Source organism: Pistacia vera, unplaced genomic scaffold, assembly GCF_008641045.1.
Source record: "Pistacia vera cultivar Batoury unplaced genomic scaffold, PisVer_v2 Contig93, whole genome shotgun sequence".
NCBI classification, from domain to species: domain Eukaryota; kingdom Viridiplantae; phylum Streptophyta; class Magnoliopsida; order Sapindales; family Anacardiaceae; genus Pistacia; species Pistacia vera.
The window spans coordinates 956,848-979,267 of record NW_022196812.1 but is presented as its reverse complement, the minus strand read 5'-3'; the positions used below and the strand labels follow the sequence as shown (position 1 = coordinate 979,267).

The following is a 22,420-nucleotide window of genomic DNA, read 5'->3' as shown; positions in this document are numbered from 1 at the left end:
TGATTATATCTTGCGGAGATTATTGTTATTAAGTCTATAATTTACAAAATTATAAAAATTCAAGTTACAAAGAGCCCAAATTTGTAAACTTACCTCTCCAGGGAAAAACGGTGCGTTTTTATATAGAAGAACCAGCTTTAAACGCTGTCGTTTGAGTTCATCGTCTTCTTTTAGCCTTTTGCCAAATGCTAATGAAACGAAACCCCCGGCAAGAGCTCTTTGAGCTTTCCCTTAGGGTTTAAGTTGAAGTTACAGTCGCGGTTTTCTCGAAACTCTGAGACGCTGTCTTTTTGTCACGGCGTAATGGGGGTTGATATGGAGACCTCTTCTAGCTTCCTGGACCCGGAAGATCTCTCCATCAGGGAACAGTTTCGTCGTTACGGGTAAAATTTTTTAATATTTTTTAATATATATATTTTTTTTTTGAGAGTGTAGATTATTTTCTTGAGTTTAGTTGTAAAAAATTTAAGTTCGTTCAGCTGTAGAAGAAAACAACGTTCGCGGTTTCAGCTTTAGTGTTCTACTTCTTCTTTGCTTCGATCACCATGGACTGTTCCTTTGTCATAACACTTTTAAAGAAAGGCAAAGGATGAAAGTTGAAACCTTTAAGAGTGATAATTGGAAAAACCGGAAACGAAATCCTCAAATTGAAGCGAACGAATAGAAAAAAAAAAAAGAATGGGTTGAAATCGGGGCATGATTTATGGGAAAATGTTTATTTTTGCATTGTCTCAGCTTCTTCATTGGTTGTCTTGTAGTATGTAGTTGTGAATTTGTCATTGTTTTTTCCTATTATATTCTATATTTTGTTTGGTCTCTCTCTTTTCTTTTGACTGTTCTATAATTGGTCAGGGGAAGAGGTGGAATTTTTGAGGATTAGAATTAAAAAAGTTGTTCTTAACTCTCTGTACTTTGTTTTGTAATCATTTTCAAGCATGCCGCATGTGCAGGAAAAGGCACTCAGCTTCAAGCATATCCCCTCATCAACAACGTTCAGTTTTGAAGAACAATGACCCCGCGCTGTTGTATGATGGGACAAATATCGACAGTCCAACTAACACTGCATTGATTCTTGAAAATATTAAGCAAGAGGTTCAGAGCTTTGACTATGGAGGAACACCGGTTAAGATGCAACCTGCTAGTAAAAGGAGGTCGTCAATTGATAGCCATGGCATCTTTGATACTGATGTTGGTCTTTGGTCTTGATTCAATCCACTTAGGAAGTCAGTCACTAAAAGCTTGCAAGATTGAGAATGACGCATTGGCAGATAGTGGAGAGACAACCTTTGCTCTGTTTGCATCTCTACTGGATTCTACTCTTCAAGGTGCTTGAAGTAAAATTCTGAGTATAGAGTGCTATAATTGAGATCATTATTTATTTATTTTAAAACTTTGTCATAATGATATAATTTGTTAAGTAATTAGTTTTTTGGGATTTGTTTGAGTGGCCTTATTAATTGATTTTGCTTGTTTCTGGGAGGTGGGAACTAATAAAGTTAAATAGTCTGTTAAACTATTACACTAAAACTTATTGTGTGAGTTCTAGGAAATGCTGGACTAATTGATGAAAATGTTTATGCAGATTGACATTTATCTTTTGAGCTTTTTTAGACTGCATATTTTTTTCCTTCTTTTCATAAACATTTTCATGTTGGTCCTTTTTTAATTTTTCTGCGACCACAATCGTCCCTTGAGTCCATTTCCATCAAAATATACCCAAGATCTGGCCGAAATAGGTTCGATTTCGGCCAGATCTCACCGACATCGACGTCGGCATTCCAGGCTAGATCCCATTGATTCCGGCAACAACAACCCTCCCCATCACCCCAGAATTACTCCCCTTTTCCTTCCGACCAAAACCCACCTCACCCCACCGCCGTAATCCTCGTCAATCGCCGGAAAAGTGTCATCGTTGCTGCTGCCAGTTTTGTTCGATTTCCGGTCGATTTACTCACCGGAAATCAACTCTTTCACCGCCATTACATTCACTGGAAATTGCTCTTCAAAAGCCCCAACATGCCGACAGTTAATTGTTCGCCGACCATCACCGGAAATCCTGGGGTATTGGCCTATTGGGTGAATAGGAAAAAATTAAACCCGGCCCGTTGAAGCTTCCGGGTCCCGGTTCAACCGGCCGGGCCGGGCCGGGTTTTAAAACATTCTGAACCGATTAGGTGAGTGCTATTATGCTCTTTCAAGGTTCTGTATTTCTTGTGTGCATGACATTTGATGTCATGGTATGGACAAAATTACAGTAGCCTACATCTTTTCCTTATTACTAAGGTAGTGTCTGTGATTCTCCCTTTTGTCAAATTGATTTGTTTCCCTGGTTACATTAATAAATACACTGGCATTATAGCAAGTTGGAAATGATTGACCTCATTCATTGCATCTTCTTGTTCATTTTTAGATATAAATGGAATACTTACTGCTATCTACTTTATGGAGTATATTGGATAAAATCTTTAGTTTATTAGGTAATATCAGTGTTTTGGGGGGGCCATTTGACTTCATTTTGTTTGTTGGCTTTGCAGGTATTTGTCCAACATACAGTTGAGGGTTGTGGAGGACAAGTTGATGAGGCAGAATGCTCAGCTCTTGCTTGATGAGGCCGCTTCGTGGTCTCTTCTGTGGTACCTATATGGAAAAGGTAATATATCTTTACCTCTAAAACATTTTCAGCTACAATTGATATTTAGTTGATAAATAAGTAATGTCTTAGGAAAGAGTAATATACCACCTAATCTTATTCTTTTTTCTTCTGCATAATGTAAATCCGTATCTTTTTGGTCTTCTTTTTCTTCTTGATATAATTTATTTGCTAAATGTATTGAAGATATTCATTCCCCTGTAGTTATCAGCATATTTCTTCCTGTATGTTGTTGGGTGCTATGTCATCCCCTTGATGTTAACTTTCCTCTTCAATTTTTCACTGTCTGCAAACCTTGTGTATGAACTTAGGGTCTTAGGTATGACATTCTGGTTGTTCTTGCAGGGACTGAAGAACCCCCTGAAGATCATATCCTGGTGCGCATATTTTTCCTTTGTCATTAATAGGGACCTCTATCTACTTTTGAAGGTTTACCCCTATTTAAATCTATTTATTAACAGTTCCTTCACATCACATATAGAGCTTGCCAGTTTGTTGTGATGACCATACAACACAATTATGCCTTCGGATTGTTCAATGGCTGAAGGATTAGCTTCTAAAGCTCTTGACTTGGAAGCAAGGTGATTAGTTTTGAATTCTGCCATGTTGAATATGGATACCTTTTTTAGTGGAATTTTATATTAATTAGGACTATTGTCTTATGGGTTTGAGATGTCTTTTTACTGGATGAATATTTTAGACATTGGTTTGTGATACCAAAACTTAAAATTTGGTCTCTATTCTGCTTAGCATGCAAATATTTTACTCTGTATCACTGGGTTACTCCTCTTCTAGGGCAAGAGACTTTGCACTGATATTTTTTATCATGTATGAAGATTGTTAGTCAACTGCATTTTTTTGACAAATATTATTTATTTCCGGTTGAGGATCTCATGTGGGTACCTATCTTCCCATTCTGGAATTTGGCACCATACACAATGTTTTCTCAAGAAAGAGCTTCCGGTTTCTAACACTGTTCACCACTTAGATTTTGATGCTCCAACGCGAACATGCTCACCAGTTACCTGATGACAAGGTACTCTCTCATACTGTCTTACATAATCTCTTAAGATTGCTTTCATTTGACATTGTGCATCGTATAATCCAACTGTTGGGTTTATTTTCCATATTAGGCTGCTTATAACCATGCATAGAAGTTCATATTTCAATGTAAAACAGACATTATTTGGAAATCTAACATTTTAGAGTTGCATATTAGTTAAGGGGTACTGTGATACTGAACTCTTGATAGAGTGGAATGTTTAGAGAAACAGATCAATGCATAAAGGATGTTATTAAATACATTATGTAATAGTATGATAAGTCTCCTTGTAGTGAAGAATGAAGCGTTTTTTGCTATTTCACAGGAAGTGTGTCTTAAACAAAGACATTAGTTCGACTCCATCATTGTTGCATTAGAACTAGTCTTTTCCATGTTTCTGCTGCAGTACATTGGCAATCAGTTTCTTAAAATGTTTCCGTGCACAAAAAGGATTGCACCATTTTCATGCTTTTTTCTAGATCTCAATTTACTTATAGTTGAACTTGTTGATTGCAATATACCATGTGGGTGGATTTTGGTCGTTCCGTTTGTGACAGGAGTATTTCTTAAACATCTAATTCTGGTCTAATGTAGCATTAACAGTTTTAGTCTACAGAACTAGATGAATCCCTTCTGAAATGTCTGGACTCTATTAAGCCTGGAAACGAAGAGGCATGTGACCTTTGCCGATCTGCTGGACAGGTATGAATTTTTGAGAAATTTTGATTGCAAATTCCTGTTTATTTCCTTTTCTGGCATCATAGAATACTCCAATTTTTGGCAGCCAGGATGAGCTGCCCTTTTCGGAGGAATGGACCTATTTCCTCTGTTGAAGCCCTGGTGAAGAATGGAAAAAATAGAACTCTTCAAGCCATTGAACTGGAAAGTGGTATTGTCACCAGTGCGTCTTGTGGAAATGTCTTCCTATTGTACATCAGAGGTAGCTTGAAACAGCCATCAAAGAGCTTTCTTGCTATTATTACTTGAGTGTCTGTAAACATTTAATGCGTATTCCGTTGCTTATTCTCTTATTATCTGATCTGCTGTTCTTTGTCTCTCTAAGAGAGCAAGATTTCTGAATTATTTTATAAGGCCTTTTGAATTAAATTTCACACACTTTGCGTGGAAACCCTTGAGAAATGTATGCACTGCTTTGTTTTCATAGTAGGAGTCTTACCTCCAACAGATTCTGTGGTCTTCAGTTTCTTGAAACTAAAGAATTTTTTTCTAAATTTCATTCAAGATTCTGTGAAGAGATAGCCGATAGCTGACTCCTAGCATTCTTACTTTGTAACTTTTCTAATTTCATATAATATTTTATCACTTACTATGATGAATCTATTCTGAAATCTTGCTCTATTTCTCCAGTCTGCATGCTGGGCGATGGCAAAGTCATGGCTTGATGTTCAAGTGGACCTAGAACTGTCATTCACAACGGGTAGAATGGAACAGTTAAAAGTTATGGAGATGATATTGAAGGAAATTCTGGACAAATGAGCAGCACCTCTCGCCCTGGTTGGACCAGAAGTTGGCCACTGCAAGTTCTGAACCAGCAACCACGAGATCTTTTCTTCTCTTTCAAAAACTCCATTCAGGTGTCGTTGACAATGTGTTTCATTTGAATGTGTTATCCCCTTTTTGTGCTGCTCATATAGGGCTCTTCATCTTTCTGCTAAATTAGAGAAATGGTACATGAAGCTGTTGCTTAGGGTGCAAGGAGCAGCAACGACAAATTGAGGTTTGTCTCAAGGACTTGTGTTTTTTATTTTCATTGCCAAGTTACTTTGCCGTACTGAATTTCTGGCTTCCTATCCTGGATTTTATGAAGATTGGTTCTGGATTGATGGAAGATGTAAGAGATTGAATTGGACATACTATCATGTTCTCCTGAAGTAATTTAGAAAAAATACCATTTGAGAGACAATGGCAAAGTGGAAGGTTTGCCTTCTAGCATTTGGTTTAATCAGATGTGATTGTTTTTTTGCAGCTCAAGGGCACTATACTACTTTTATTACATATTAATGGCGAACCACAGGTGTATTGTAAAAAAGACTATATTGTTAAAGACTTCGTCTTTTAGTTGCCTTCCATGTAAAAAAGAGATCTCAACTCAATTAACTCAAGGATCTTTGATCTCAACTGCATGGATTGCCATTAAATCCAGTTTCCCCTTCTGTCGGCTGGTAATCTGTGGTGGAAATTAGAAAGTTTTTATCCCTCTTTTTTATTTTCATATTTTTTTTTCCTTTTATTTTATCCTAAATATTAGATTATGGTTTCTATATGTTGTTTTCTTTGAAAGAATGTAGCTTTTCAACTTCATTGAAACTTATGGTTTGTTGTCTCTAACTGCACATTGCTCGACCGAACCACGGCACCCCAATCCTTTGTCCTTCATAGTAATTGCGACTTCTTCCTCTTTCCTTGGTGCAGTTTCAGACTGAGAAATTTGGAATTGGATTTAAGACAAAAAGACTTGGGCAATTGGCAAATGAAAACTACTCATTAAAGGCATTACTGCCTTAGAAGATCTTAGGCCATTGCCAGAATTAGATGGATCAATAGTCTGAAGTGATTTAAATTCTATTTCAAATTCACTGGATTCTTTTTTATTTATTTATTTTTTTTGGCTGGTGAATCATTTTTTGCTGAACAATCACTTTGGTTCCCCTCGGGATCCTGATTTGGTGCACATCTAGTGCTTGTGCTTAGATATTTACTTACTGATGAAATGAAAATCCTATTAGGGAGGAGCTTATGATTGTTGGTGATCACATTATACACATGTAAGTAATTACAAGCCCAGCTGTTTTAGATGTCTGTGCCTTTTTCCAAACTGTGCTTAGAGTTTAGAATTTTTCTTTTAATTCCTGAAAGATACAATTACTGAGCTTGTCTAGATATGTGGGCTGTGTACGTTCCAACATTTGTGTTTGTCACAACGTGAATTTCTAGATGTTGACAGTAGTATCAGTTATCCTATATGAATTTTATTTTCTAATTTTGTTTGAAATCAGGACGATGCTCTTTTGTATTTTGAGGTCCAGGTTTCTATATTTATATTTTTCTGAGTGGAAGTCTGATAACAAGTAGTGTGTTTTGTTTTTGAAAGCAACACGAGGAATTGGTTGGGATTTATGCTTCCCAGCTTGGACCACCACCTTGTATTGACCTCTTTGTGCACATGAGTGGAAGTCAGGCTTAAGAGCCAGTGCCTATAACTCCCCAGGAAGTTATGCTTCTGTTGCATCCTCGTCCTTTATTATGTTTTGCTATCATTATGAGTTTTCTTTAGACCATATATCACATTATCTTAGGCTTTTTCCCCTGCAATTTTTCATTATTTTGACTTGCACTGTTATTTTCTTTTTCATTATGATAGTGTGCATGTGAAATATAAAATCTTTTTCTCTGTTATGGAGTATTTGCCATTTTCTCCAGGAGATGATTCAAAAGGCAGTTTTGAAGAAATTATTGAGAAGTAGTTATATGTTTTCTGAAGCATATGTTTTCTTTCTCGAGGTAGTGGCAAAGTCAATGAGGATTTTGATGAAGAGTTGATGTATTTATGATATAATCTAACAGGGTTTTGTCAAGATCTCGGGAAATCAAACTTGGGAAATATGACAAAGTAACTGATGTTGCAGAGCAGCACCGGCTGCAGTCTTCAAAAGGCTATGGTAATCCAATGGTTATGCTTTACACCTCCATCCACCATTGCTGATGTTGCTGATATCAGTGCTAAACTTCTTATGCGAGCATTGATACACAGGTAATTCTGGTCCTATGTTTGTAGTATTAATGTTCAATAATCTCGAAACTTTGAGTGGTTGCAATCGTTTCATTAAAATGGCCAGTATTAGGTTGTGGCAGTGCTTACTGGTTTGAAAAAGATTGTTATTCTTATTGCATTCAAATCTTCAACACTCATAGTGATGAATCATTTAAAGTTGTTCGTTTTTGTTTCTCCCCTGGTTCAGAAGGTTCTCTCTAGTGCATTTTGGTTATGCATGCTTGAAAAGCTCAAATTAGAATAAACCCTTAGTGCATGTTTAATCACTTTCAGATATTAATCAATGCTTTTTTCTACAGCAACATATTATTCAGGGAGTTTGCTTTAATTTCTGTGTTGAGAGTGCTAGCAATGCCTATAGGTGCATATGCATTACTTAGTTTCCTTGCTGAACCTTTGAAGCAGCTTTCAGAAACTCCTGATACACTTAAGAATTATGTTTCTGAGAATCTAAAAGAGTTCCAGGACTGGGTATGCTTCATTTTGTGACCTGATTATTTACCTATGAATAAAAATATGTATTTTTAATGTATGTAGAGGGAGTACTATTCCTGTGATGCAACGTATCGGAACTAGCTTAAAATTGAATTAGAGAATGCGTCCCTGAACTCTCATTTGAGGAAAAACAAAGAGCCGTTGCAGCAGCCCAACAGACAATGAATTTATCCTTAGTATTGCTTCAACGTGAGTAACATTGACGATCTCTTTTCATGTACACTTATAGAAAGATATTAAATTGACAAGATATTCTTTTGATTGAGGTGGATTTATGCTCCTCATGCCCTATTTTGTTCTATGAACGTTATGGATATATTATTAGTGCTTTGACATTTGATGATTTAAATTCTTAATACAGGAAAAGAAAATCCATGGTTGGTTTCCCTAGAAGACCATATATATGAATCAACTGAACCATTATTCCTTGAATTGCATGCTACAGCAATTCTCTGCCTGCCTACTGGCGAATGTATGTGTCCTGATGCCACCATATGTGCTGCAGTAATGAGTGCTCTTTATTCTACAGTGAGCGAGGAAGTTGTGCTAAATCGCNAACTCCTGATACACTTAAGGATTATGTTTCTGAGGATCTAAAAGAGTTCCAGGACTAGGTGTGCTTCATTTTGTATGTGTGCTGTTTATATTTTGAAATTTGGTTAGCATTTGTGACCTGATTATTTACCTATGAATAAAAATATGTATTTTTAATGTATGTAGAGGGAGTACTATTCCTGTGATGCAACGTATCGGAACTGGCTTAAAATTGAATTAGAGAATGCTGATGTCTCTGAACTCTCATTTGGGGAAAAACAAAGAGCCGTTGCAGCAGCCCAAGAGACACTGAATTTATCTTTAGTATTGCTTCAACGTGAGTAACATTGACTATCTCTTTTCTTGTACACTTATAGAAAGATATTAAATTGACAAGATATTCTTTTGAATGAGGATGCTCCTTATGCCCTATTTTGTTCTATGAACTTTATGGATATATTATTAGTGCTTTGACGTTTGATGATTTAAATCTTAATACAGGAAAAGAAAATCAATGGTTGGTTTCCCTAGAAGACCATATATATGAATCAACTGAACCATTATTTCGGTATGAAGAATGGCTTTGGATTTCTATCATACAATGTTCAAGTTCTGGATGTAAACTGTGTTTACTATTATTAATTATTAGTTACAGATTGAATTTCCCAGGGAAAAAGAAAAGGGATTTGCTTACGTAATGATGGATCAGCACAACCTTAATGTGATGATCCTATTTATTGCAAATAGATCTTCTTTAAGTAAGTATTCTAGAGAAAATAAAAGGAAAATAATTTAATGAGAAGATTAAGAGAGAGAAAGAGATGTAGAATTTTTAATGTATGGCATGTTTGAGAATATGTTAAGAATAGGATCTTCTTTTAGTTATCTAATCTTTTATTTCTTCTACCCAGCAGCCTTTCTTGTGTGGCTTTGTCGCTAGGATAATACATGAGTAGTATTATTGGAGAACTATAGTCACGGGGCTTAAATTCATATTTTTAATGGTCACACATGAACCTTAAAGAGGGCAAGAATGGAGAAAAGACCATCTTGTTTTCACAAGAATTGCAGGAGTGGAGTTTGACAAGTACTCTGTAGCATAATGAATGTTTATTTTTAGAGTAATATTACACTTACAAAGACATTTGACATAGATTTCCATATAAAGTGATGTAACAAAAAATGAATGAAAGAGTGAATTTAATGAGTTTGACTTTTTGTTTCACTTTTTCATTCATTTTTTGCCACGTTACGTTATATGAAAATCTTTGTAAAATGTCTTTGTAAGTGTAATATTACTCAAATTTTTTATGTTCAGATGAATGTTTCTATTTCATCAAGCAACAATTACTGCATCGAGGTTGTGCTTCGCTGTTTGGCAGTAGAGGGTGATGGACTCGGGTCTCATGCCCTAAATGATGGTGGCATTCTTGGTACTGTGATGGCAACTGGCTTTATAGGTAAAGAATACTACTGAGGCTACATTTCTGGCAAGCATGCATCTGGTTGCAACTGTGCTTGTTTTATGATGGTATTATTTAAGTGCTTATTGAACTTGTAATCATTTAATGCAGGGGAGCTTGTTTGGTTCCAACCAGGAGTTGCAATGGAGATATGTCGATTGGATGCTTGGTATTCGAGTGAAGATGGTTCTTTGGAAGGTCCAGCGACACATATTATACGGGGACTTTGTCAAATGTGCTATCTTCCAGAACTCATGTCTTCCAGAACTCATTCTTCGTTTTATGCAGGTACAGCTTTTTCACTCAAAGAAGTCCCTTATTCATGTGTGATTTGACTATTTTAATATATAGAAACATTTTCATAGATATTCTCTGTTTTTTTCTATATCAACAACTTCATAAGCTTCTGCAGGTAGAGGAACTCTTGAAAAGTGATTCAAGTAATGGCAGCTCAAATTCTAAGCTTCTGCAAGCTGTTTACTTGGCAGAAGATGCCATAGACAGCTTCATTGCAATTCAGAAAGAGAAGCCAACAGCTTACGTGCACTTGAATCTTCCGTATAGTCAATTTTGTTTCTTGAAAAATCTGGAAAAATTAGTGGGTAAGATAAGCAATCTGTCAAAAACTAGTACTTCCAATACAGAAGGTAGAATGGAGGAGCTACCTGAACTAATCCTCAACGGAGACCGTTCACATTTCCACATTCCAGTGGTGGAATATGGTTCTAAGAGAGAACCAAGATTTACAATGATGAGAGTATCAAGAAGCATTTTGAGTGTCGTGTTGCCAAAGAGTTTGAGAGAATGCAACATCTCATTGATTCAGGAAAGTACGAGGCCGTGGAGAACTTGGAACTTAATTCACTGCAACAGGACCTCCGCAACTTTTTGAAATAAAGAAAATATATAATGACCGTCAAAGGAAATAATATCGGAAAAATTTAGTTCAAAAGAACATCTAAATCAATGAAAAACCTTCCTAAGAAATTGATCTTGCAATATTTTTCATTGAATCTGCGAATTGCTGATATTTTGACTAAGGTGTTGCTTGTTTACTTAATCTATATAGTTAAAGTCTTTTGATTTTCTTATCACTTATTTTCGAATAAAATCACTTGTTAGAAAAGTAAAATTTTGTAACTTAATCTAAAAACTTAAATTTTTAAAGAACACATTAATCAAATTACCTCATATATCCTTAATTCCTTATCTACAATAAATATAAACTTATATAAAGTATTGAATGAGATCTAAAATTTATTTATTATAAATTTTTTATAATATCTTGGATAATACAGACACAATGGCTGGAATGGGCTGTCGAAAACGGGTCACTGTGCCGATATTCGGTTGCCAATTTTTTTTTCAACATGATATAGTAACAATAATAGTGTAAAAAGTGTTTGTCTTTAAACGCTTTATCTATTTATATAATTTTTAAAGACAATAAAGTTCTATTTTTGTTAGTATTGGTAATTAATCTCAACCTCTCTATAGTATTGATAATGACTCTCAACTCTCTCCCGTCAGTGTCTTCTTGTTACTTTTAACCATGAAATCAGAATTTTGATTAAAATCTGTTTAGGGTGATTAAGAAATTATGAAGTTTGTTGGGTGTAAAAGTAAAATTTTATAAATTTAGAGTGAATTATTAAAATTTGGTTAAAGGATAAAAAAACGATTAGTACAAATAGTATTACTGTTTGTTTATAGTATAGAAAACAAACTCAGCCACGTGGCAAAGAGGAGTCTAGCGACTAACCTCACGAGTGCACTGGGCGATGTTGGCTACTGGCTAGCACTCCTCATGTTAGGATTTGAGAGAATGAGACATTTTCGCCGTTGAATAACAAATTCACCTTATTTGTTGTGCTCTTTTAAAAAATTTTAAACTAAAATTAATAAAAATGTAGACACACTTCTTATCTTCTATTTCTCAAAATAATAGTTTGAAACAACGATTTTGATTTAAATACTAAATTCTGTAGTTTATCAAGTAATTCAGTGGGGGATTTATGGATTTCTTTTTATCAAAGTTGAGTTGGTAAATTAAATTAACTATTGTCGAGATATAAATTTAGAATCCCAATTTTATATCGATAGCATTACTGAATATTAAAATAATTCTATGAAATGCNTCTATTATGCGCACAAGCTTGCATCAGAGTTAATGAAAATATCAGATAAATGGAAGATAGTTAGAGATGTTTGGGTTGAAATGGTATGTTATGCAGCAAGTCAAGGTAGAGGAAGTGAACATGCTCATCACCTAAGACGAGGGGGAGAGCTTCTTTCTCATATATGGCTTCTTATGGCTCATTTTGGCATGACCGAACAATATCAGATGTCTCACAATCGTGGGAGACCTTTTCTGATTTTGAAATAGTTGTTGTGCTACTAAATCAATCATTGTAAGATATATAGATAGGATATTAATATTTATTTTTGGAGTAATATTTGATGTATAAACTGTCATAACAACTTAATAAACGTGTTTGGATAGAACTCAAACCTAAAAAGCTAGCTCATAAGAGGAAAGACAAATTATATTTTGTTATAATTTTACTAGTGTAATTTTAATGAAATAAACTAAGAGAGATTGAAAATAAGAGAGCATAATAAAGAAGTCTGAAATGAGAAATTTTTATTAACTATTTTAAGTCTGAAGTTCATCACTTACAACATATTTTAAATTTTGAATTATATATTCATTTTAAAAAAATATTTAAATACTTCTTATTTTGTCCTAGAATTAACATAATTTCAACTTTTAATTTTACGAGAAAATAATAAAATTAGTTAATTACTATATACTTTTAATATATTTTAAGGGCTTTCTCGACCTTAAGGTTTAATCAAAGGACTAAATTTCTATTAGAAATTTTAAAAATAACATAGCTCCTCCACATTAGTCAACCATTAATGTATGGTTAAAATTTATAATATAATGGGTTTTTAAATATTCACTTAATTATTTTGATTGTATCTTACGGTGCGTTTTTATATAGAAGAACCAGCTTTAAACGCTGTCGTTTGGGTTCATCGTCTTCTTTTAGCCTTTTAGGCTTTTGCTAATAAAACGAAACACCTGGCAAGAGCTCTTTCAGCTTTCCTCTAGGGTTTAAGTTGAAGTTGCAGTCGGGGTTTTTTCGAATCTGAGATGCTGTCTTTTCGTCACGGCGTAATGGAGGTTGATATGGAGACCTCTTCTAGCTTCCTGGACCCGGAAGATCTCTCCATGAGGAAACAGTTTCGTCGTTACGGGTAAAATGTTTTAATAATATTTTTTTTTTTTTTTTGAGAGTGTAGATTATTTTTTTGAGTTGAGTTGTATGAAATTTAAGTTCGTTCAGCTGTAGAAGTAAACAACGTTCGCGGTATCAGCTTTGGTGTTCTACTTCTTCTTTGCTTCGATCACCATGGACTGTTCCGTTGTCATAACACTTTTAAAGAAAGGCAAAGGATGAAAGTTGAAACCTTTGCCTATCTCCAAATAATGTTTGCACATTATTCCAGAAATATTACCGTTTTTTTTAATTACTTTAGACCCCATAAGGTTATTAATTATAAATACACCTTAAAAAAAAGTTTAAAAATTATCAAAAAACCCCCGCAATCTATACTTGCCAGATTCCGAGAAACCACCGTCGGTAGTAGCCAGAATCTGTTACAACGGCACTGACGACATAAATGGCCAAAGTTCACTGATCTAGCCTTTTTCGGCCGTCGACGATCACGGACAAGCCTTAGATTGCCTTTTCAGGTTAGATCCTGGTGGATCTGGCGGGAGAAAAGGCCATAACGAAGCGTTATGACACAGATCGACCGACTGTGTCGTAATGCAATTTTTTCAGACCAGATGTCCGACAGTAGTGGCCAGATCTGCACTGCAAGTGGTGGGGGTATTTGTGCATTTATTGTAGGGTTTATGAAACTAGCAAACGAAGGAGTTTTTTATAAATTTTAAATTTACCTCGTAATACTCTATATTCAATTATCCAATACTATCCCCAAAATCCTATCCAAAAGAAAAACCAAACGCACCAAATTGTTATTAAGTCTATAATTTACAAAATTATAAAAATCAAGTTACAAAGGCCCAGATTCGTAAACTTACCTCTCCAGGGAAAAAACGGTACAACACTGTTACAGGGGTTTTGAAAACTCTGAAATGCTGTTGTTTCATCAAGGCGAAATGGAGGTTGAAACGGAGACCTTTTCTAGCTTCCTGGACTTGGAAGATCTCTCCATCAGAAAACTGTTTTGCATGGGCAACATATTGTAGAATTGTTTTCCGGAAACATATGGCATTTGTTTTTGAAAAACAAAAGGTTTCAGCATTTTATTTTCGAAAACCTGTTTTAAGTGTCATAACTTGATTTTATTTTATTTGAAATCTTTTATAAATTTTCTGCAAATAATCATTTAATTATAAGCTTGATGCTCAATCTAGTACTTAGTGTGGAAACAATCATAGTTTCTAAATTCTAATACACTTTTACCCATGATGTTTAATAATTTTGTATTCTCATTCTCTCATAACCTAAGAGTGGAAACAATATCAGTTTCTAAAATACTTTTCCCATGATGTTTAATAACCTTTAGTCCTTTACGTCAAATACTTTGTGCTCTCACGTCTTTTTATAACCTTGAATTGATTTTCATCCTTATATTTATAAACAATATAAGAGACAATTTATTTTTAATAAGATTCATATTTCAATTCCTAATAGGACTCTTATAATTTTATTTTTATTTACAATTGTATTCTTTATTAAATAGTTTTTTCCTAAAAAACATATAATTTTACATGAAAACCAATGATAAAAAAAGAGCCACAATATCCCGACAACTGAGACTGTAAAGTTTGGGTTCTATAGCAATGTGGTAGACAAAAATGCTTTGATCAAGCTCTATCTCCCAATTCCAAGTCACGAAGTCAAAATGACAGAATTTAATTATTTTAAATTTTTAATATTATAATAAAATTTGTGTGATTATGACATATGTTGATGTAATGAAAATAGTGTAAAAGAGTGGTGTAACTCAATTTTAAATATAATGAGTTTTTAAATATTCACTTAGTTATTTTGATTGTATATATCTAATGGATATTATATTAAATATGTTTGGCTTATTATTTTTATCCCTATTTCTAATNCTGTCTGCAGGATATAATTCCTTTATTTGTGAATTTTGGTATCAATTCAATTTTAAAAAGAATAAGGTTGATGATTATCTCATCAGGAAACCTAATTTATTGTGCTCAAAATCTATTAGTTTGTCTCAACATGTTTCTATTGATGATGACTTTAAAGGCATTGAGATTACTTATTGATGGCGGTATGAATATTTGAAAGTCTTTTGAGTTTCAAATTTTGTAAACGTCGAAATGTATAGTTTCGTTAACTCAGGCTTGAGTCGAGTCGAGCTCGAGCTCGAGCTCGAGTAGCTTGCGTGTGGAGTCGAGCCAAGTTTGAGCCTAATAATACTTGATTTGGAGCAGTTTGCAAACTTATTTGAGCAGCTCACGAACTTACTCAAATTTAACATATTATATAATATTTTAATTTTATATTAATATTATATACATAAATTAAAATAATTAATAACTAAAAATTTCAGACCCCAAATTCCTAATTGACATTTTCATGTTTCACATTTTAACTCGAATATAACCGAGTTGAGCTCAAGCTTGATTTTGACTCGGTTATAATCGAGTTGAGCTTGAGCCGATCATATATTTATTGAGCTCATGCTTGAGCTTGACAATTGAAGTTCAATTGAACTCAAGCTTGAGCTTCAACTCTTTCAACCTAGTTGAGCTCGAGCTTCTCAATTCTCGACTCGTTTGCAATCCTTGTTCTACTCATAGCATTGCTAATTCATCCGTAGAGCTACAAGGTGTAAACATCAACAATTTGTTTATAAGCTTTGACAAGTTCTAAGGCCTTGGATCACATATGGGTTTAATATCTACATTTAATAGTTTAGGCTCTCTATTTCAATGCTATCTCTCATCAGCAATTGATTTGAAATAAACAAAAGAGATTGTTGCCGCAAAGGAAGGCTGTTGGATTCCACATATGTAGTTCAACAGGATTGCATGTTCCGCAAAGGAAGGTTTCTTTGTTTCTTTCTTTTGTTTTCTTTAACTTGTTTTCTACTATTAGCATCCTATTCTTGTCTTGTAAATGGGAGAAGTATTCTATGCATCAGTCCTTTAGCAAATCAATGAATTCATGTAAGGTAAATATTCATTTTAAAAATCACTAATCAGATAGTTTATTACATAANCAAGAATCACAACAAAACAAATTTTGTTTATATTCCAAGTTAAGGACTGTCTGCAGGATATAATTCCTTTATTTGTGAATTTTGGTATCAATTCAATTTTAAAAAGAATAAGGTTGATGATTATCTCATTAGGAAACCTAATTTATTGTGCTCAAAATCTATTGGTTTGTCTCAACATGTTTCTATTGATAATGAATTTAAAGGCATTGAGGTTACTTATTGATGGCGGTATGAATATTTGAAAGTCTTTTGAGTTTCAAATTTTGTAAATGTGGAAATGTATAGTTTGGTTAACTCAAAGCTGACCTATCATACCCTTGGTTCTGTAGCTTAGTGTAGAAGTTAAGTGCGTGACATTAGGCTTGCAAACAAGTTGAGTCGCTCACGAGTTGCTCAGGCTTGACTAGAGTTGAGCTTGAGCTCGAGTAGCTTGTGTGTGGAGTCGAGCCAAGTTTGAGCCTAATAATACTTGATTTGGAGCAATTTGCGAACTTACTCGAGCAGCTCACGAACTCACTCAAGTTCAATATATTATATAATAATTTAATTTTATACACATAAATTAAAATAATTAATAACTAAAAATTTTAGACCCCAAATTCCTAATTCACATTTTGACTCGATTATAATCGAGTTGAGCTCAAACTTGATTCTGACTCGGTTATAATCAAGTTGACCTTGAACCGATCATATATTTATCAAGCTCGTGCTTGAGCTTGACAATTGAAGTTCAGTTGAACTCGAGCTTGAGCTTCGACTATTTAAACCTAGTTAAGCTCGAGCTTCGACTATTTAAACCTAGTTGACCTAGAGCTTCTCAATACTCGACTCGATTGCAATCCTTGTTCTACTCATAGCATTGCTAATTCATCCATAGAGCTATAAGGTGTAAACATCAGCAATTTGTCGATAAGCTTTGACAAGTTCTAAGGCCTTGGTATCATATATGGGTTTAATATCGACATTTAATAGTTTAGGCTCTCTATTTCAATGCTATCTCTCATCAGCAATTGATTTGAAATAAACAGAAGAGATTGTTGCCGCAAAGAAAGGCTGTTGGATTCCACATATGTAGTTCAACATGAAGGATTACATGTTCATGTTATTATTATATTTGGATAACATACCAATGTCAAGTTTCAACTAGGTTTTCTTTGTTTCTTTCTTTTCTTTTCTTTAACTTGTTTTCTACTATTAGCATCCTATTCTTGTCTTGTAAATGAAAAAAAAGTATTCTATGCATCAGTCCCTTAACCAAATCAATGAATTCATGCAAGGTAAATATTCATTTTAAAAATCACTAATCAGATGGTTTATTACATAAACAAAAGAGAAAATAATGCATTACCTGATAGTGAAACACCCTCTGTTTGCTTTATGTTGGAGCTAAGATGGCTGATAAAGCTAAGGAAGCTTGAGTTTTGTAACAGCAAGGCCAAAATACCAGAAGTGGAAGCTCCCACGTAACCAAGAAGCCAGTGTTGAAGACGCAGGTACAAAGATTGACAGGTCCTTCAAGCACAGGCAATGTCATCAGCCACTTCCTCTGTGGAGTTTTCTTAAACAAAGAAGAGAAATCAAGGCAATTGATCCCACCTTACGAACTGTATTCATATCATCTTCATCGTAACTTTTATTATCAATATCTTCATTTCACCACGATTATGATCTCTTAGATAGTCAGCCTGGTAATAGTTATTAAGTTCTTTGACACCTTTGAATATTTGATCTAAATTAAAAAAAATGATCTGCTATGGCGTGTGAGACAATGATTGATTACATGATCTATGGCATACTGACCGTCACTGGTTGAGAGATATAATCTTCAACACTGATACAGATGAATTGTATTCTTTGTTAAATAGTTTTTTCTTAATAAAAATATAATTTTACATGAGAACAAATGATAAAAAAGAGCCACAATATCCCAACAACTGAGAGTGTAAAGTTTGGGTTCTATACCAATGTGGTAGACAAAAATGCTTTGATCAAGCTCTATCTCCCAATTCCAAGTCATGAAGTCAAAATGACAGAAGTTTTACTCAAGAGTAATTTTGAAATAATAAACTATGTGAGTTTGTTGATATAATATTGGTGGTTTTTGGCGCAAGAGTTTCGAAGTTTCCAGGATGCTGCTCAGAAAATGGGTTGGCGTCGTTTGATGGTTAAATCAATTTGAAATAATAAAAGCTCAAGTTTTGAAGTTTCTCGGATGCTGCTCCGAAAATGGGTTGGAGCCGTTGCAGGATGACTTTCTTGGAGATGATTGGTTTAAGTCATTAGAATGGGTGGGAAGCCATTCCTTTAGTCAACTCTGTTTTCTATAGAAAAAAAAAAAAAAGGCAGCCATAAAGGGGAATTTAATGAACGTTTCAGTACATTTAGATAAAGTCCGATGACTTCACAAAATATTATATATCATTAAATCAACGAAGACCAATGCATCCGTCCTTCGCCACCAGCTCTGACCAATTGCAGATATTAGCGAAGGAGTTACACGGACCACGACGTCTTTTTAGAGTCTCATATCTGATAAAAAAAAAAAAAAAAAAAAAAACAGACAGGAAAGAGAAACGGAGATCGAGAATCCATGGCTATTGAAGCAACCATTTGGCTTGCGTAACAAACCTATATGATGCATGGACATATTCTACTTTGCCAATTGGACCTATAGCCGATACAGCATTGAGACTGTTCATGGATAACTACAGATTCTCTGAAAATCTTAGAAGGTTCAGAGGATGACAAAGGAAGGGCTCTCACAGTTGATGATGGGAAGATCAGCTTCTGCAAGCTGTTTATCTGGCAGAGGACGCCATGAAAGCCTTCTTCCTAACTAAAGAATTGCAGAAACAGAAAATTTTCACAATTTTTCCTGCTTTTCTTGAGGTCATCAAATATGCAATTTCGTTTCAGCAACGAGATGAAAAATGTACGGTCAGCTAACCGACTCTATGCCCGTTGAGTTGCGCACAAGAGCTTCTGATGAAATCGCTGCACACAAGTTAAATTGGTTAATGGCCAACTATGATATCAGAATAAAATTTTCTGAAGTTCTAAATGAAAAGCACCACTTGCAACATCTTCTCATCATTTCTATGGTGAAGATATTGTGGGTTTCCATTACGAGGTTTCGGAATTAAGTAGATTCATTTTGACTAGTGACAAACTTCTTATATCGGTGGTTGGTGCGGCAGGCTCTGGCAAGACAACTCTAGTGAAAAGAGTTTACAACCATTCAGAGATAAAGAAAATTTTCCACAACCGTGCTTGGGTTGTGTTTCTCCAGACTTTAAAAGAAAAATCTTTTAGTTCAGATATTGAAGCAGGTTCTGAGGTTAGATGAAGAGAAATTGCCACTGGAGAAATTGCAGGAGAAGCTTCGTAATTTATTAAACACGCAGAAGTTCTTAATTGTCTTGGATGATATCCATGCACCTGCTATATGGAGAAACTCCAAGTGGTCTTTCCAAACTCATCGAATGGAAGCGGTGATCCTAACCATACGTGATCCTGATGTAGCCAACCATATTGATCCCATTCCTCTTCTCCGTGTAAGTCTACTAACCGAGGATGAGAGTTGGAGTTTGTTTTGAAAAAGGTCAGAAAGAGACCCCAGAAGCCAAGTATTTTCTGATCAGGGACAGATTCGGGAGAAAATCTTGCAAAAATTGGGGTCTGCCTATTGCAATATGTGTGCTGGCTGGCTTTCTGTCTAGTATAAAATTTAGCATTGATGCTTGGTTAGGGGTGATTGAGGATACAGAGCAGAAGGAAAATGAAGAAGAAAGAGTGGTTAGTGATGTAGCGGGGAAATAAAACAAATAGCTGGTGGAATGAGTGAGCAAACTCACGCATGGAACTGATGCAACAGGGGAAGAAAAATCACTCAGCTTCCTTAGATGTACCCCATCCTTCAAATATTATGGCTTTGGCCTATCATGGCCTACCTTCTCCCTAAGGCCATGTCTCATATATTTATGTCTTTTCCCCCGATCATATCAAATCCCCATTAGAAGGTGCTTCTACTATGGATTGCTGAGGGATTGAGACCGCTTGAAGGCCTATATGCGAATCCTGAAGATCCGGTGGGAATCGATCTTGATCCTGAAGATCTGGCGGAAAGTTGTCTTAAAGAGCTGATGATAGGAACTTGATCGAGGTAGCAAGTTGGAGGTTAGATGGAAGCCCTAAAACATGTTTGTGACAAGTACTCTGTATATACTCTCTTTCCAATTGCTGAGAGAATGGGATATTTTCATGTTCCATTCTAGCTCATATTCTACGCCGAGATCACCCTACTTTAACATCCGGAGGCTTATAGAATGTGTAGACATTGAGTAAGAATTCTTTTTCAGAAAGAGAACTCAACATCTAGTTCTTATTATCCTTAACCAAGAAAAGAAAGTAAACCTGCAGATGCAGTAGGAAAGTTCCTCAACAAGGTAACCACTAGAGGTTTGGATTGCTCACAGTGCTTGATCTGAAGGTGTATTCAAACCAGCACTGCCTCAAACACTGGGAAAAAGTTGCCACTTCTAAGGTACGTTGGTCTGAGACGAACTTTCTAAACTCAATTCCAGAGTCAGTAGGTGATCTTCGCTGCCTAGAGAGTTAGATGTGAAGCACACTTTAATACCACTTTGCCTAATTCCATCTGGAAGGCAAAGAACCTTCGGCATCTCTATATGAACGGCATTTTTCTTGAAATTGCGATAATTGACAATGAGTTCCATCTAACCTTCAAATCTTAGGGCTTACCATAGGCGATAGCTGCGTACAATCAACTGGTTGTATAGATTGAGAGGTCTTAGGAAATTGGGACTGACATGCCACCCAAACTCAATTACAATAATAGCTCACTGGATTTCGAAACTGACCAATCTTCACTCTTTGCGGTTGAAATCAGTCGACGACAATAATAAACCTTCACACCTCCATCTTCCGTCCATGTGGAATCACACAATGCTGTCAAACTTGTATTTGGTCGAATGATCAATCGACTTGACATAGAAAAACTTAACCGAAATCTCAGAATACTTACATTGTCAGGGTCACAACTATCAGAAGACCCAATGCAGACACTAGAAGGGCTGGAACACCTGAAAGTCCTCAGACTTTTCGCTAATTCCACTCAGGGAAAAAAATACATTGTAGTGCATTTCCCCAACTCCAGATTTGAAGTTATGGATGCTAACGGAGTTGATAGAATGGACTATCGACAAAGGGCCTGCCTGCCCTACAGAATTAGAGATTAGATGCTGCAAACGTCTGGACATCCCAACTGGGTTGGAGAATGTGACTCCTTGAAGGAATTGACCTTAACTAGTATGAAGAAAGATTGTAGATGGAATTAAAAGAACGTGGCGAAACACATAGTCGTTATTGAAAACGATTGGAACTTTCAACCTCTTTTTGTGAGTAATTTTCATAGTTTTCATCTTTTAAAGTTTATTGCCTTGTTCGTCTGACATTGTTCATATTATTGCCTCAATCTTGTTTTCCATTTTCTTCTTCATCTGAAAACTGAAGTGAGTTTCTGATTTTCTTGTTTCCCTCTCAGGATTAAACAATTACCAATGTGAAGAGTCTCGGTCAAAATGCAATCATGTGAAAGCCCATTTTAGTTGACAACATTTGTTGCTTGAGCATCCACGATTTAAGTGAGTACTGTGGCGATGGTTTTTCACGAGGATTAATTGAAGTGTTCGTAAGCTTATCTTACCTTATTTAAAAAAAAGTTGCTTGTAATTGGAAATCTTTAGTGCTTAATTTAATTTCTTTCTGCCGTATTGTATGTGAAGCATTCCGTTAGTTAAATTTCTTGACTAATTGACATCAACGTAAGTTTACAGTTGTGTAAGACATATTTTTCAAATTAATTGTTTCTATTAAATATTTGTTCTTTTATGAATTTATTTTCCTGTAAGGTAGCCATGTTTTTCTTTTTTCTATAAAGCAGAGCTGCTAAAGGAATGCCTTAGACCAATCATCTCCAGAAAGTCATCGGTCAACGACTCTAACCCATTTTCTGAGCACTTCCAGGAAACTTCAACGCTTGTGCCAAATCAAAAATAGGGCCTTTATTATTTCAATGACTTAACCATCCAACGACCCAACCCATTTTCTGAGCAGCATCCTGGAAA

The 22,420-nt window shown here is 35.2% G+C and overlaps 1 pseudogene; it reads left to right on the top strand.

Moving 5' to 3' along the window:
- The first annotated feature begins 250 nt into the window (after positions 1 to 250).
- Positions 251 to 19,095, top strand: LOC116120321 (annotated as a pseudogene).
- The last annotated feature ends 3,325 nt before the right edge of the window (positions 19,096 to 22,420 follow it).